Source organism: Lissotriton helveticus, chromosome 1_2 (assembly GCF_964261635.1).
Source record: "Lissotriton helveticus chromosome 1_2, aLisHel1.1, whole genome shotgun sequence".
In the NCBI taxonomy this organism is placed as follows: Eukaryota; Metazoa; Chordata; class Amphibia; order Caudata; family Salamandridae; genus Lissotriton; species Lissotriton helveticus.
The window spans coordinates 324,548,059-324,565,394 of record NC_136058.1 but is presented as its reverse complement, the minus strand read 5'-3'; the positions used below and the strand labels follow the sequence as shown (position 1 = coordinate 324,565,394).

Below are 17,336 nucleotides of genomic sequence, written 5' to 3'. Positions count from 1 at the left end.
GAGAAATAGATTGACTGCTTCGCTGCCAAGTGTTATACGCCATTTCTTCAGTGCAATACAAGAAAGCACCAAACAATATAACAAAGTTGTCAATTGGTTTCATAGTCCATTCCCTTTGTTTAGTGCTGTGAAAGGAAGAGCCGAATTCCAAAATTGATCAATGATGTTACAGAAATTTCCCAAAGGGAATACCAAGCCGAGAGTTAAAATCTGCATTTACTCACAGGTTTTGAGCAGGAAACACTGAAATGCTATTAAAGTGCAATATCCAAGGGAACACTGACTCTGTCAAAGATGATCCAAATGGAATTGATGAAAAGTCCCAATTACAAACAACAGAATCAAAATAGGGTGAGAGGACAACCAGATTTGAACCAGGGACCTCTTGATCTACAGAAAAATGCTCTACCACTGAGCTATATCCCCAGCTTTTCAGTAAAATAAGAATGACAAAATATCAGTACATCATGAAAGAGTGTGAGGATCATACTAAGTTGTGCCAGAAAGTACAACCTTGAAACTGTGGAACAGGAGAAGTAGTCCTTAATATTATTTATTAAAGGAAAACTGGATCAGTTAAAAAACAGATTTATTTGTTTCATTGTTATTTTATTTGAATAGTCAGTGGTACATAGGACCAATGCCTCTACATACAATGATTGTTTTGAAACATTCTTAAAGGGGAAGAGGTTTTTACGGGACACCTTATTATTTGAGGATTGGTTACCACAATCACAGAGATGGTGATGAAGTATGATTGTTTTGGCCAAATTATGGTGGAAAAACATTTCTACGTACCACTACAATTCGGTATTTGGAAGGTACACCCAAACACCCCTTTCGAATACCTTGCATTTAATACATCAGAAAAAAGCCATTTTGCGTTTGCAAATGGCATGATTCTTCAGACCAGCCTTCTTGCAACTGCAATGATAGTTCGTGCATCTTGCACGTAGGCAGAGCTTTAAAGGAGAAATTAAATAGTTCCTATGTTGCACAAAAATGAAGTGCTTCAAACAAACACATACTTTGCATGCACAGAGAAGAGTTGGAATATATGTAAGACTGAAGACACAGGTGAAATGAGAAATAGATTGACTGCTTCGCTGCCAAGTTTTATACGCCATTTCTTCAGTGTAATACAATAAAGCACCAAACAGTATAACAAAGTTGTCAATTGGTTTCATAGTCCATTCCCTTTGTTTAGTGCAGTGAAAGGAAGAGCCGAATTCCAAAATTGATCAATGATGTTTCAGAAATTTCCCAAAGGGAATACCAAGCCGAGTGTTAAAAACTGCATTTACTCACAGGCTTTGAGCAGGAAACACTGAAATGCTATTAAAGTGCAATATCCATGGGAACACTGACTCTGTCAAATATGATCCAAATGGAATTGATGAAAAGTCCCAATTACAAACAACAGAATCAAAATAGGGTAAGGGGACACCCGGATTTGAACCAGGGACCTCTTCATCTGCAGTCAAATGCTCTACCACTGAGCTATATCCCCAGCTTATCAGTAAAATCAGAATGACTAAATATCAGTACATCATGAAAGAGTGTGAGGATCATACTAAGTTATGCCAGAAAGTACAACCTTGAAACTGTGGAACAGGAGAAGTATTCCTTAATATTATTTATTAAAGGAAAACTGGATCAGTTAAAAAACAGATTTATTTGTTTCATTGTTATTTTATTTGAATAGGCAGTGGTACATAGGACCAATGCCTCTACATACAATGATTGTTTTGAAACATTCTTAAAGGGGAAGAGGTTTTTACGGGACACCTTATCATTTGAGGATTGGTTACCACAATCACGGAGATGGTGATGAAGTATGATTGTTTTGGCCAAATTATGGTGGAAAAACATTTCTACGTACCACTACAATTCGGTATTTGGAAGGTACACCCAAACACCCCTTTCGAATACCTTGCATTTAATACATCAGAAAAAAGCCATTTTGCGTTTGCAAATGGCCTGATTCTTCATACCAGCCTTCTTGCAACTGCAATGATAGTTCGTGCATCTTGCACGTAGGCAGAGCTTTAAAGGAGAAATTAAATAGTTCCTATGTTGCACAAAAATGAAGTGCTTCAAACAAACACATACTTTGCATGCACAGAGAAGAGGTGGAATATATGTAAGACTGAAGACACAGGTGAAATGAGAAATAGATTGACTGCTTCGCTGCCAAGTTTTATACGCCATTTCTTCAGTGTAATACAAGAAAGCAACAAACAGTGTAACAAAGTTGTCAATTGGTTTCATAGTCCATTCCCTTTGTTTAGTGCTGTGAAAGAAGAGCCGAATTCCAAAATTGATCAATGATGTTTCAGAAATTTCCCAAAGGGAATACCAAGCCGAGTGTTAAAAACTGCATTTACTCACAGGCTTTGAGCAGGAAACACTGAAATGCTATTAAAGTGCAATATCCAAGGGAACACTGACTCTGTCAAAGATGATCCAAATGGAATTGATGAAAAGTCCCAATTACAAACAACAGAATCAAAATAGGGTGAGGGGACACCCAGATTTGAACCAGGGACCTCTTGATCTGCAGTCAAATGCTCTACCACTGAGCTATATCCCCAGCTTATCAGTAAAATCAGAATGACTAAATATCAGTACATCATGAAAGAGTGTGAGGATCATACTAAGTTATGCCAAAAAGTACAACCTTGAAACTGTGGAACAGGAGAAGTAGTCCTTAATATTATTTATTAAAGGAAAACTGGATCAGTTAAAAAACAGATTTATTTGTTTCATTGTTATTTTATTTGAATAGGCAGTGGTACATAGGACCAATGCCTATACATACAATGATTGTTTTGAAACATTCTTAAAGGGGAAGAGGTTTTTACGGGACACCTTATCATTTGAGGATTGGTTACCACAATCACGGAGATGGTGATGAAGTATGATTGTTTTGGCCAAATTATGGTGGAAAAACATTTCTACATACCACTACAATTCGGTATTTGGAAGGTACACCCAAACACCCCTTTCGAATACCTTCCATTTAATACATCAGAAAAAGTCATTTTGCGTTTGCAAATGGCCTGATTCTTCAGACCAGCCTTCTTGCAACTGCAATGATAGTTCGTACATCTTGCACATAGGCAGAGCTTTTAAGGAGAAATTAAATAGTTCCTACGTTGCACAAAAATGAAGTGCTTCAAACAAACACATACTTTGCATGCACAGAGAAGAGGTGGAATATATGTAAGACTGAAGACACAGGTGAAATGAGAAATAGATTGACTGCTTCGCTGCCAAGTTTGATACGCCATTTCTTCAGTGCAATACAAGAAAGCACCAAACAGTATAACAAAGTTGTCAATTGGTTTCATAGTCCATTCCCTTTGTTTAGTGCTGTGAAAGGAAGAGCCGAATTCCAAAATTGATCAATGATGTTTCAGAAATTTCCCAAAGGGAATACCAAGCCGAGTGTTAAAAACTGCATTTACTCACAGGTTTTGAGCAGGAAACACTGAAATGCTATTAAAGTGCAATATCCAAGGGAACACTGACTCTGTCAAAGATGATCCAAATGGAATTGATGAAAAGTCCCAATTACAAACAACAGAATCAAAATAGGGTGAGGGGACACCCGGATTTGAACCAGGGACCTCTTGATCTGCAGTCAAATGCTCTACCACTGAGCTATATCCCCAGCTTTTCATTAAAATCAGAATGACAAAATATCAGTACATCATGAAAGAGTGTGAGGATCATACTAAGTTGTGCCAGAAAGTACAACCTTGAAACTGTGGAACAGGAGAAGTAGTCCTTAATATTATTTAATAAAGGAAAACTGGATCATTTAAAAAACAGATATTTGTTTCATTGTTATTTTATTTGAATAGGCAGTCGTACATTGGACGAATGCCTCTACATACAATGATTGTTTTGAAACATTCTAAAAGGGGAAGAGGTTTTTATGGGACAACTTATCATTTGAGGATTGGTTACCACAATCACTGAGATGGTGATGAAGTATGATTGATTTGGGCCAAATTATGGTGGAAAAACATTTGTACGTACCACTACAATTCGGTATTTGGAAGGTACACACAAACACCCCTTTCGAATACCTTCCATTTAATACATCAGAAAAAGCCACTTTGCGTTTGCAAATAGCCTGATTCTTCAGACCAGCCTTCTTGCAACTGCAAAGATAGTTCGTACATCTTGCACGTAGGCAGAGCTTTTAAGGAGAAATTAAATAGTTCCTAGGTTGCACAAAAAGTGAAGTGCTTCAAACAAACACATACTTTGCATGCACAGAGAAGAGGTGGAATATATGTAAGACTGAAGACAAAGGTGAAATGAGAAATAGATTGACTGCTTCGCTGCCAAGTTTTATACGTCATTTCTTCAGTGCAATACAAGAAAGCACCAAACAGTATAACAAAGTTGTCAATTGGTTTCATAGTCCATTCCCTTTGTTTAGTGCTGTGAAAGGAAGAGCAGAATTCCAAAATTGATCAATGTTTCAGAAATTTCCCAAAGGGAATATCAAGCCGAGTGTTAAAAACTGCATTTACTCACAGGCTTTGAGCAGGAAACACTGAAATGCTATTAATATCCAAGGGAACACTGACTCTGTCAAAGATGATCCAAATGGAATTGATGAAACGTCCCAATTACAAACAACAGAATCAAAATAGGGTGAGGGGACACCCGGATTAGAACCAGGGACCTCTCGATCTGCAGTCAAATGCTCTACCACTGAGCTATATCCCCAGCTTTTCAGCAAAATCAGAATAACAAAATATCAGTACATCATGAAAGAGTGTAAAGATCATACTAAGTTATGCCAAAAAGTACAACCTTGAAACTGTGGAACAGGAGAAGTAGTCCTTAATATTATTTATTAAAGGAAAACTGGATCAGTTAAAAAACAGATTTATTTGTTTCATTGTTATTTTATTTGAATAGGCAGTGGTACATAGGACCAATGCCTATACATACAATGATTGTTTTGAAACATTCTTAAAGGGGAAGAGGTTTTTACGGGACACCTTATCATTTGAGGATTGGTTACCACAATCACGGAGATGGTGATGAAGTATGATTGTTTTGGCCAAATTATGGTGGAAAAACATTTCTACATACCACTACAATTCGGTATTTGGAAGGTACACCCAAACACCCCTTTCGAATACCTTCCATTTAATACATCAGAAAAAGTCATTTTGCGTTTGCAAATGGCCTGATTCTTCAGACCAGCCTTCTTGCAACTGCAATGATAGTTCGTACATCTTGCACATAGGCAGAGCTTTTAAGGAGAAATTAAATAGTTCCTACGTTGCACAAAAATGAAGTGCTTCAAACAAACACATACTTTGCATGCACAGAGAAGAGGTGGAATATATGTAAGACTGAAGACACAGGTGAAATGAGAAATAGATTGACTGCTTCGCTGCCAAGTTTGATACGCCATTTCTTCAGTGCAATACAAGAAAGCACCAAACAGTATAACAAAGTTGTCAATTGGTTTCATAGTCCATTCCCTTTGTTTAGTGCTGTGAAAGGAAGAGCCGAATTCCAAAATTGATCAATGATGTTTCAGAAATTTCCCAAAGGGAATACCAAGCCGAGTGTTAAAAACTGCATTTACTCACAGGTTTTGAGCAGGAAACACTGAAATGCTATTAAAGTGCAATATCCAAGGGAACACTGACTCTGTCAAAGATGATCCAAATGGAATTGATGAAAAGTCCCAATTACAAACAACAGAATCAAAATAGGGTGAGGGGACACCCGGATTTGAACCAGGGACCTCTTGATCTGCAGTCAAATGCTCTACCACTGAGCTATATCCCCAGCTTTTCATTAAAATCAGAATGACAAAATATCAGTACATCATGAAAGAGTGTGAGGATCATACTAAGTTGTGCCAGAAAGTACAACCTTGAAACTGTGGAACAGGAGAAGTAGTCCTTAATATTATTTAATAAAGGAAAACTGGATCATTTAAAAAACAGATATTTGTTTCATTGTTATTTTATTTGAATAGGCAGTCGTACATTGGACGAATGCCTCTACATACAATGATTGTTTTGAAACATTCTAAAAGGGGAAGAGGTTTTTATGGGACAACTTATCATTTGAGGATTGGTTACCACAATCACTGAGATGGTGATGAAGTATGATTGATTTGGGCCAAATTATGGTGGAAAAACATTTGTACGTACCACTACAATTCGGTATTTGGAAGGTACACACAAACACCCCTTTCGAATACCTTCCATTTAATACATCAGAAAAAGCCACTTTGCGTTTGCAAATAGCCTGATTCTTCAGACCAGCCTTCTTGCAACTGCAAAGATAGTTCGTACATCTTGCACGTAGGCAGAGCTTTTAAGGAGAAATTAAATAGTTCCTAGGTTGCACAAAAAGTGAAGTGCTTCAAACAAACACATACTTTGCATGCACAGAGAAGAGGTGGAATATATGTAAGACTGAAGACAAAGGTGAAATGAGAAATAGATTGACTGCTTCGCTGCCAAGTTTTATACGTCATTTCTTCAGTGCAATACAAGAAAGCACCAAACAGTATAACAAAGTTGTCAATTGGTTTCATAGTCCATTCCCTTTGTTTAGTGCTGTGAAAGGAAGAGCAGAATTCCAAAATTGATCAATGTTTCAGAAATTTCCCAAAGGGAATATCAAGCCGAGTGTTAAAAACTGCATTTACTCACAGGCTTTGAGCAGGAAACACTGAAATGCTATTAATATCCAAGGGAACACTGACTCTGTCAAAGATGATCCAAATGGAATTGATGAAACGTCCCAATTACAAACAACAGAATCAAAATAGGGTGAGGGGACACCCGGATTAGAACCAGGGACCTCTCGATCTGCAGTCAAATGCTCTACCACTGAGCTATATCCCCAGCTTTTCAGCAAAATCAGAATAACAAAATATCAGTACATCATGAAAGAGTGTAAAGATCATACTAAGTTGTGCCAGAAAGTACAACCTTGAAACTGTGGAACAGGAGAAGTAGTCCTTAATATTATTTATTAAAGGAAAACTGGATCATTTAAAAACAGATTTATTTGTTTCATTGTTATTTTATTTGAATAGGAAGTGGTACATAGGACCAATGCCTCTACATACAATGATTGTTTTGAAACATTCTTAAAGGGGAAGAGGTTTTTACGGGACACCTTATCATTTGAGGATTGGTTACCACAATCACGGAGATGGTGATGAAGTATGATTGTTTTGGCCAAATTATGGTGGAAAAACATTTCTACGTACCACTACAATTCGGTATTTGGAAGGTACACCCAAACACCCCTTTCGAATACCTTCCATTTAATACATCAGAAAAAGCCATTTTGCGTTTGCAAATGGCCTGATTCTTCAGACCAGCCTTCTTGCAACTGCAATGATAGTTCGTACATCTTGCACGTAGGCAGAACTTTTAAGGAGAAATTAAATAGTTCCTGTGTTGCACAAAAATGAAGTGCTTCAAACAAACACATACTTTGTATGCACAGAGAAGAGGTGGAATATATGTAAGACTGAAGACACAGGTGAAATGAGAAATAGATTGACTGCTTCGCTGCCAAGTTTTATACGCCATTTCTTCAGTGTAATACAAGAAAGCACCAAACAGTATAACAAAGTTGTCAATTGGTTTCATAGTCCATTCCCTTTGTTTAGTGCTGTGAAAGGAAGAGCCGAATTCCAAAATTGATCAATGATGTTTCAGAAATTTCCCAAAGGGAATACCAAGCCGAGTGTTAAAAACTGCATTTACTCACAGGCTTTGAGCAGGAAACACTGAAATGCTATTAAAGTGCAATATCCAAGGGAACACTGACTCAGTCAAAGATGATCCAAATGGAATTGATGAAAAGTCCCAATGACAAACAACAGAATCAAAATAGGGTGAAGGGACACCCGGATTCGAACCAGGGACCTCTTGATCTGCAGTCAAATGCTCTATCACTGAGCTATATCCCCAGCTTTTCAGTAAAATCAGAATGACAAAATATCAGTACATCATGAAAGAGTGTGAGGATCATACTAAGTTGTGCCAGAAAGTACAACCTTGAAACTGTGGAACAGGAGAAGTAGTCCTTAATATTATTTATTAAAGGAAAACTGGATCATTTAAAAAACAGATATTTGTTTCATTGTTATTTTATTTGAATAGGCAGTCGTACATTGGACCAATGCCTCTACATACAATGATTGTTTTGAAACATTCTTAAAGGGGAAGAATTTTTTACGGGACAACTTATCATTTGAGGATTGGTTACCACAATCACTGAGATGGTGATGAAGTATGATTGTTTTGGGCCAAATTATGGTGGAAAAACATTTGTACGTACCACTACAATTCGGTATTTGGAAGGTACACCCAAACACCCCTTTCGAATACCTTCCATTTAATACATCAGAAAAAGCCACTTTGCGTTTGCAAATAGCCTGATTCTTCAGACCAGCCTTCTTGCAACTGCAAAGATAGTTTGTACATCTTGCACGTAGGCAGAGCTTTTAAGGAGAAATTAAATAGTTCCTAGGTTGCACAAAAAGTGAAGTGCTTCAAACAAACACATACTTTGCATGCACAGAGAAGAGGTGGAATATATGTAAGACTGAAGACAAAGGTGAAATGAGAAATAGATTGACTGCTTCGCTGCCAATTTTTTTACGCCATTTCTTCAGTGCAATACAAGAAAGCCCCAAACAGTATAACAAAGTTGTCAATTGGTTTCATAGTCCATTCCCTTTGTTTAGTGCTGTGAAAGGAAGAGCCGAATTCCAAAATTGATCAATGTTTCAGAAATTTCCCAAAGGGAATACCAAGCCGAGTGTTAAAAACTGCATTTACTCACAGCAGGCTTTGAGCAGGAAACACTGAAATGCTATTAAAGTGCAATATCCAAGGGAACACTGACTCAGTCAAAGATGATCCAAATGGAATTGATGAAAAGTCCCAATTATAAACAACAGAATCAAAATAGGGTGAGGGGACACCCGGATTTGAACCAGGGACCTCTTGATCTGCAGTCAAATGCTCTACCACTGAGCTATATCCCCAGCTTTTCAGTAAAATAAGAATGACAAAATATCAGTACATCATGAAAGAGTGTGAGGATCATACTAAGTTGTGCCAGAAAGTACAACCTTGAAACTGTGGAACAGGAGAAGTAGTCCTTAATATTATTTATTAAAGGAAAACTGGATCAGTTAAAAAACAGATTTATTTGTTTCATTGTTATTTTATTTGAATAGGCAGTGGTACATAGGACCAATGCCTCTACATACAATGATTGTTTTGAAACATTCTTAAAGGGGAAGAGGTTTTTACGGGACACCTTATCATTTGAGGATTGGTTACCACAATCACGGAGATGGTGATGAAGTATGATTGTTTTGGCCAAATTATGGTGGAAAAAGATTTCTACGTACCACTACAATTCGGTATTTGGAAGGTACACCCAAACACCCCTTTCGAATACCTTCCATTTAATACATCAGAAAAAGCCATTTTGCGTTTGCAAATGGCCTGATTCTTCAGACCAGCCTTCTTGCAACTGCAATGATAGTTCGTACATCTTGCACGTAGGCAGAGCTTTTAAGGAGAAATTAAATAGTTCCTACGTTGCACAAAAATGAAGTGCTTCAAACAAACACATACTTTGCATGCACAGAGAAGAGGTGGAATATATGTTAGACTGAAGACACAGGTGAAATGAGAAATAGATTGACTGCTTCGCTGCCAAGTTTTATACGCCATTTCTTCAGTGCAATACAAGAAAGCACCAAACAGTATAACAAAGTTGTCAATTGGTTTCATAGTCCATTCCCTTTGTTTAGTGCTGTGAAAGGAAAAGCCGAATTCCAAAATTGATCAATGATGTTTCAGAAATTTCCCAAAGGGAATACCAAGCCGAGTGTTAAAAACTGCATTTACTCACAGGTTTTGAGCAGGAAACACTGAAATGCTATTAAAGTGCAATATCCAAGGGAACACTGACTCTTTCAAAGATGATCCAAATGGAATTGATGAAAAGTCCCAATGACAAACAACAGAATCAAAAAAGGGTGAGGGGACACCCGGATTCGAACCAGGGACCTCTTGATCTGCAGTCAAATGCTCTACCACTGAGCTATATCCCCAGCTTTTCAGTAAAGTCAGAATGACAAAATATCAGTACATCATGAAAGAGTGTGAGGATCATACTAAGTTGTGCCAGAAAGTACAACCTTGAAACTGTGGAACAGGAGAAGTAGTCCTTAATATTATTTATTAAAGGAAAACTGGATCATTTAAAAAACAGATATTTGTTTCATTGTTATTTTATTTGAATAGGCAGTCGTACATTGGACCAATGCCTCTACATACAATGATTGTTTTGAAACATTCTTAAAGGGGAAGAGGTTTTTACGGGACACCTTATCATTTGAGGATTGGTTACCACAATCATGGAGATGGTGATGAAGTATGATTGTTTTGGGCCAAATTATGGTGAAAAAACATTTCTACGTACTACTACAATTCGGTATTTGGAAGGTACACCCAAACACCCCTTTCGAATACCTTCCATTTAATACATCAGAAAAAGCCATTTTGTGTTTGCAAATGGCCTGATTCTTCAGACCAGCCTTCTTGCAACTGCAATGATAGTTCGTACATCTTGCACGTAGGCAGAGCTTTTAAGGAGAAATTAAATAGTTCCTACGTTGCACAAAAATTAAGTGCTTCAAACAAACACATACTTTGCAAGCACAGAGAAGAGGTGGAATATATGTAAGAGTGAAGACACAGGTGAAATGAGAAATAGATTGACTGCTTCGCTGCCAAGTTTTATACGCCATTTCTTCAGTGCAATACAAGAAAGCACCAAACAGTATAAGAAAGTAGTCAATTGGTTTCATAGTCCATTCCCTTTGTTTAGTGCTGTGAAAGGAAGAGTCGAATTCCAAAATTGATCAATGATGTTTCAGAAATTTCCCAAAGGGAATACCAAGCCGAGTGTTAAAAACTGCATTTACTCACAGGCTTTGAGCAGGAAACACTGAAATGCTATTCAAGTGCAATATCCAAGGGAACACTGACTCTGTCAAAGATGATCCAAATGGAATTGATGAAAAGTCCAAATTACAAACAACAGAATCAAAATAGGGTAAGGGGACAACCGGATTTGAACCAGGGACCTCTTGATCTGCAGTCAAATGCTCTACCACTGAGCTATATCCCCAGCTTTCCAGTAAAATCAGAATGACAAAATATCAGTACATATTGAAAGAGTGTGAGGATCATACTAAGTTGTGCCAGAAAGTACAACCTTGAAACTGTGGAACATGAGAAGTAGCCCTTAACATTATTTATTAAAGGAAAACTGGATCATTTAAAACAACAGATTTATTTGTTTCATTGTTATTTTATTTGAATAGGCAGTGGTACATAGGACCAATGCCTCTACATACAATGATTGTTTTGAAACATTCTTAAAGGGGAAGAGGTTTTTACGGGACACCTTATCATTTGAGGATTTGTTACCACAATCACGGAGATGGTGATGGAGTATGATTGTTTTGGGCCAAATTATGGTGGAAAAACATTTCTACGTACCACTAAAATTCGGTATTTGGAAGGTACATCCAAACACCCCTTTCGAATAAATTCCATTTAATACATCAGAAAAAGCCATTTTGCGTTTACAAATGGCCTGATTCTTCAGACCAGCCTTCTTGCAACTGCAATGATAGTTCGTACATATTGCACGTAGGCAGAGCTTTTAAGGAGAAATTAAATAGTTCCTACGTTGCACAAAAATGAAGTGCTTCAAACAAACACATACTTTGCATGCACAGAGAAGAGGTGGAATATATGTAAGACTGAAGACACAGGTGAATTGAGAAATAGATAGACTGCTTCGCTGCCAAGTTTTATACGCCATTTCTTCAGTGCAATACAAGAAAACACCAAACAGTATAACAAAGTTGTCAATTGGTTTCATAGTCCATTCCCTTTGTTTAGTGCTGTGAAAGGAAGAGCCGAATTCCAAAATTGATCAATGATGTTTCAGAAATTTCACAAAGGGAATACCAAGCTGAGTGTTAAAAACTGCATTTACTCACAGGCTTTGAGCAGGAAACACTGAAATGCTATTAAAGTGCAATATCCAAGGGAACACTGACTCAGTCAAAGATGATCCAAATGGAATTGATGAAAAGTCCCAATTACAAACAACAGAATCAAAATAGGGTGAGGGGACACCCGGATTTGAACAAGGGACCTCTTGATCTGTAGTCAAATGCACTACCACTGAGCTATATCCCCAGCTTTTCAGTAAAATAAGAATGTCAAAATATCAGTACATCATGAAAGAGTGTAAGGATCATACTAAGTTGTGCCAGAAAGTACAACCTTGAAACTGTGGAACAGGAGAAGTAGTCCTTAATATTATTTATTAAAGGAAAACTGGATCAGTTAAAAAAACAGATTTATTTGTTTCATTGTTATTTTATTTGAATAGGCAGTGGTACATAGGACCAATGCCTCTACATACAATGATTGTTTTGAAACATTCTTAAAGGGGAAGAGGTTTTTACGGGACACCTTATCATTTGAGGATTGGTTACCACAATCACGGAGATGGTGATGAAGTATGATTGTTTTGGCCAAATTATGGTGGAAAAAGATTTCTACGTACCACTACAATTCGGTATTTGGAAGGTACACCCAAACACCCCTTTCGAATACCTTCCATTTAATACATCAGAAAAAGCCATTTTGCGTTTGCAAATGGCCTGATTCTTCAGACCAGCCTTCTTGCAACTGCAATGATAGTTCGTACATCTTGCACGTAGGCAGAGCTTTTAAGGAGAAATTAAATAGTTCCTACGTTGCACAAAAATGAAGTGCTTCAAACAAACACATACTTTGCATGCACAGAGAAGAGGTGGAATATATGTTAGACTGAAGACACAGGTGAAATGAGAAATAGATTGACTGCTTCGCTGCCAAGTTTTATACGCCATTTCTTCAGTGCAATACAAGAAAGCACCAAACAGTATAACAAAGTTGTCAATTGGTTTCATAGTCCATTCCCTTTGTTTAGTGCTGTGAAAGGAAGAGCCGAATTCCAAAATTGATCAATGATGTTTCAGAAATTTCCCAAAGGGAATCCCAAGCCGAGTGTTAAAAACTGCATTTACTCACAGGTTTTGAGCAGGAAACACTGAAATGCTATTAAAGTGCAATATCCAAGGGAACACTGACTCTGTCAAAGATGATCCAAATGGAATTGATGAAAAGTACCAATTACAAACAACAGAATCAAAATAGGGTGAGGGGACACCCGGATTTGAACCAGGGACCTCTTAATCTGCAGTCAAATGCTCTACCACTGAGCTATATCCCCAGCTTTTCAGTAAAATCAGAATGACAAAATATCAGTACATCATGAAAGAGTGTGAGGATCATACTAAGTTGTGCCAGAAAGTACAACCTTGAAACTGTGGAACAGGAGAAGTAGTCCTTAATATTATTTATTAAAGGAAAACTGGATCATTTAAAAACAGATTTATTTGTTTCATTGTTATTTTATTTGAATAGGCAGTGGTACATTGGACCAATGCCTCTACATACAATGATTGTTTTGAAACATTCTTAAAGGGGAAGAGGTTTTTACGGGACACCTTATCATTTGAGGATTGGTTACCACAATCACGGAGATGGTGATGAAGTATGATTGTTTTGGCCAAATTATGGTGGAAAAACATTTCTACGTACCACTACAATTCGGTATTTGGAAGGTACACCCAAACACCCCTTTCGAATACCTTCCATTTAATACTTCAGAAAAAGCCATTTTGCGTTTGCAAATGGCCTGATTCTTCAGACCAGCCTTCTTGCAACTGCAATGATAGTTCGTACATCTTGCAAGTAGGCAGAGCTTTTAAGGAGAAATTAAATAGTTCCTACGTTGCACAAAAATGAAGTGCTTCAAACAAACACATACTTTGCATGCACAGAGAAGAGGTGGAATATATGTAAGACTGAAGACACAGGTGAAATGAGAAATAGATTGACTGCTCCGCTGCCAAGTTTTATACGCCATTTCTTCAGTGCAATACAAGAAAGCACCAAACAGTATAAAAACGTTGTCAATTGGTTTCATAGTCCATTCCCTTTGTTTAGTGCTGTGAAAGGAAGAGTCGAATTCCAAAATTGATCAATGATGTTTCAGAAATTTCCCAAAGGGAATACCAAGCCGAGTGTTAAAAACTGCATTTACTCACAGGCTTTGAGCAGGAAACACTGAAATGCTATTAAAGTGTAATATCCAAGGGAACACTGACTCTGTCAAAGATGATCCAAATGGAATTGATGAAAAGTCCAAATTACAAACAACAGAATCAAAATAGGGTAAGGGCACAACCGCATTTGAACCAGGGACCTCTTGATCTGCAGTCAAATGCTCTACCACTGAGCTATATTCCCAGCTTTTCAGTAAAATCAGAATGACAAAATATCAGTACATATTGAAAGAGTGTGAGGATCATACTAAGTTGTGCCAGAAAGTATAACCTTGAAACTGTGGAAAAGGAGAAGTAGCCCTTAACATTATTTATTAAAGGAAAACTGGATCATTTAAAATAACAGATTTATTTGTTTCATTGTTATTTTATTTGAATAGGCAGTGGTACATAGGACCAATGCCTCTACATACAATGATTGTTTTGAAACATTCTTAAAGGGGAAGAGGTTTTTACGGGACACCTTATCATTTGAGGATTTGTTACCACAATCACGGAGATGGTGATGGAGTATGATTGTTTTGGGCCAAATTATGGTGGAAAAACATTTCTACGTACCACTAAAATTCGGTATTTGGAAGGTATACCCAAACACCCCTTTCGAATAAATTCCATTTAATACATCAGAAAAAGCCATTTTGCGTTTACAAATGGCCTGATTCTTCAGACAAGCCTTCTTGCAACTGCAATGATAGTTCGTACATCTTGCACGTAGGCAGAGCTTTTAAGGAGAAATTAAATAGTTCCTACGTTGCACAAAAATGAAGTGCTTCAAACAAACACATACTTTGCATGCACAGAGAAGAGGTGGAATATATGTAAGACTGAAGACACAGGTGAATTGAGAAATAGATAGACTGCTTCGCTGCCAAGTTTTATACGCCATTTCTTCAGTGCAATACAAGAAAGCACCAAACAGTATAACAAAGTTGTCAATTGGTTTCATAGTCCATTCCCTTTGTTTAGTGCTGTGAAAGGAAGAGCCGAATTCCAAAATTGATCAATGATGTTTCAGAAATTTCCCAAAGGGAATACCAAGCCGAGTGTTAAAAACTGCATTTACTCACAGGTTTTGAGCAGGAAACACTGAAATGCTATTAAAGTGCAATATCCAAGGGAACACTGACTCTGTCAAAGATGATCCAAATGGAATTGATGAAAAGTCCCAATGACAAACAACAGAATCAAAATAGGGTGAGGGGACACCCGGATTTGAACCAGGGACCTCTTGATCTGCAGTCAAATGCTCTACCACTGAGCTATATCCCCAGCTTTTCAGTAAAATCAGAATGACAAAATATCAGTACATCATGAAAGAGTGTGAGGATCATACTAAGTTGTGCCAGAAAGTACAAAATTGAAACTGTGGAACAGGAGAAGTAGTCCTTAATATTATTTATTAAAGGAAAACTGGATCATTTAAAAAACAGATATTTGTTTCATTGTTATTTTATTTGAATAGGCAGTCGTACATTGGACCAATAATTCTACAAACAATGATTGTTTTGAAACATTCTTAAAGGGGAAGAGGTTTTTACGGGACAACTTATCATTTGAGGATTGGTTACCACCATCACTGAGATGGTGATGAAGTATGATTGTTTTGGGCCAAATTATGGTGGAAAAACATTTGTACGTACCACTACAATTCGGTATTTGGAAGGTACACCCAAACACCCCTTTCGAATACCTTCCATTTAATACATCAGAAAAAGCCACTTTGCGTTTGCAAATAGCCTGATTCTTCAGACCAGCCTTCTTGCAACTGCAAAGATAGTTCGTACATCTTGCACGTAGGCAGAGCTTTTAAGGAGAAATTAAATAGTTCCTAGGTTGCACAAAAAGTGAAGTGCTTCAAACAAACACATACTTTGCATGCACAGAGAAGAGGTGGAATATATGTTAGACTGAAGACACAGGTGAAATGAGAAATAGATTGACTGCTTCGCTGCCAAGTTTTATACGCCATTTCTTCAGTGCAATACAAGAAAGCACCAAACAGTATAACAAAGTTGTCAATTGGTTTCATAGTCCATTCCCTTTGTTTAGTGCTGTGAAAGGAAAAGCCGAATTCCAAAATTGATCAATGATGTTTCAGAAATTTCCCAAAGGGAATACCAAGCCGAGTGTTAAAAACTGCATTTACTCACAGGTTTTGAGCAGGAAACACTGAAATGCTATTACGGTGCAATATCCAAGGGAACACTGACTCTTTCAAAGATGATCCAAATGGAATTGATGAAAAGTCCCAATGACAAACAACAGAATCAAAAAAGGGTGAGGGGACACCCGGATTCGAACCAGGGACCTCTTGATCTGCAGTCAAATGCTCTACCACTGAGCTATATCCCCAGCTTTTCAGTAAAGTCAGAATGACAAAATATCAGTACATCATGAAAGAGTGTGAGGATCATACTAAGTTGTGCCAGAAAGTACAACCTTGAAACTGTGGAACAGGAGAAGTAGTCCTTAATATTATTTATTAAAGGAAAACTGGATCATTTAAAAAACAGATATTTGTTTCATTGTTATTTTATTTGAATAGGCAGTCGTACATTGGACCAATGCCTCTACATACAATGATTGTTTTGAAACATTCTTAAAGGGGAAGAGGTTTTTACGGGACACCTTATCATTTGAGGATTGGTTACCACAATCATGGAGATGGTGATGAAGTATGATTGTTTTGGGCCAAATTATGGTGAAAAAACATTTCTACGTACTACTACAATTCGGTATTTGGAAGGTACACCCAAACACCCCTTTCGAATACCTTCCATTTAATACATCAGAAAAAGCCATTTTGTGTTTGCAAATGGCCTGATTCTTCAGACCAGCCTTCTTGCAACTGCAATGATAGTTCGTACATCTTGCACGTAGGCAGAGCTTTTAAGGAGAAATTAAATAGTTCCTACGTTGCACAAAAATTAAGTGCTTCAAACAAACACATACTTTGCAAGCACAGAGAAGAGGTGGAATATATGTAAGAGTGAAGACACAGGTGAAATGAGAAATAGATTGACTGCTTCGCTGC

General features: G+C 37.4%; 10 non-coding genes across 10 annotated transcripts; all 10 read right to left on the bottom strand.

Moving 5' to 3' along the window:
- Nucleotides 1-2,521: 2,521 nt before the first annotated feature.
- TRNAC-GCA (transfer RNA cysteine (anticodon GCA)) lies at nt 2,522-2,593 on the bottom strand. The gene has a single exon. It is a non-coding gene; the product is annotated as a tRNA-Cys (tRNA).
- A 1,011-nt stretch (nt 2,594-3,604) lies between these two features.
- TRNAC-GCA (transfer RNA cysteine (anticodon GCA)) lies at nt 3,605-3,676 on the bottom strand. Its single transcript has one exon. It is a non-coding gene; the product is annotated as a tRNA-Cys (tRNA).
- A 2,084-nt stretch (nt 3,677-5,760) lies between these two features.
- TRNAC-GCA (transfer RNA cysteine (anticodon GCA)) lies at nt 5,761-5,832 on the bottom strand. Its single transcript has one exon. It is a non-coding gene; the product is annotated as a tRNA-Cys (tRNA).
- A 3,166-nt stretch (nt 5,833-8,998) lies between these two features.
- On the bottom strand, nt 8,999-9,070 carry TRNAC-GCA (transfer RNA cysteine (anticodon GCA)). The gene has a single exon. It is a non-coding gene; the product is annotated as a tRNA-Cys (tRNA).
- Nucleotides 9,071-10,081: 1,011 nt separating this feature from the next.
- TRNAC-GCA (transfer RNA cysteine (anticodon GCA)) lies at nt 10,082-10,153 on the bottom strand. The gene has a single exon. It is a non-coding gene; the product is annotated as a tRNA-Cys (tRNA).
- A 1,010-nt stretch (nt 10,154-11,163) lies between these two features.
- TRNAC-GCA (transfer RNA cysteine (anticodon GCA)) lies at nt 11,164-11,235 on the bottom strand. The gene has a single exon. It is a non-coding gene; the product is annotated as a tRNA-Cys (tRNA).
- Nucleotides 11,236-12,248: 1,013 nt separating this feature from the next.
- TRNAC-ACA (transfer RNA cysteine (anticodon ACA)) lies at nt 12,249-12,320 on the bottom strand. Its single transcript has one exon. It is a non-coding gene; the product is annotated as a tRNA-Cys (tRNA).
- A 1,012-nt stretch (nt 12,321-13,332) lies between these two features.
- TRNAC-GCA (transfer RNA cysteine (anticodon GCA)) lies at nt 13,333-13,404 on the bottom strand. Its single transcript has one exon. It is a non-coding gene; the product is annotated as a tRNA-Cys (tRNA).
- A 2,095-nt stretch (nt 13,405-15,499) lies between these two features.
- TRNAC-GCA (transfer RNA cysteine (anticodon GCA)) lies at nt 15,500-15,571 on the bottom strand. Its single transcript has one exon. It is a non-coding gene; the product is annotated as a tRNA-Cys (tRNA).
- Nucleotides 15,572-16,582: 1,011 nt separating this feature from the next.
- On the bottom strand, nt 16,583-16,654 carry TRNAC-GCA (transfer RNA cysteine (anticodon GCA)). The gene has a single exon. It is a non-coding gene; the product is annotated as a tRNA-Cys (tRNA).
- Nucleotides 16,655-17,336: the final 682 nt, after the last annotated feature.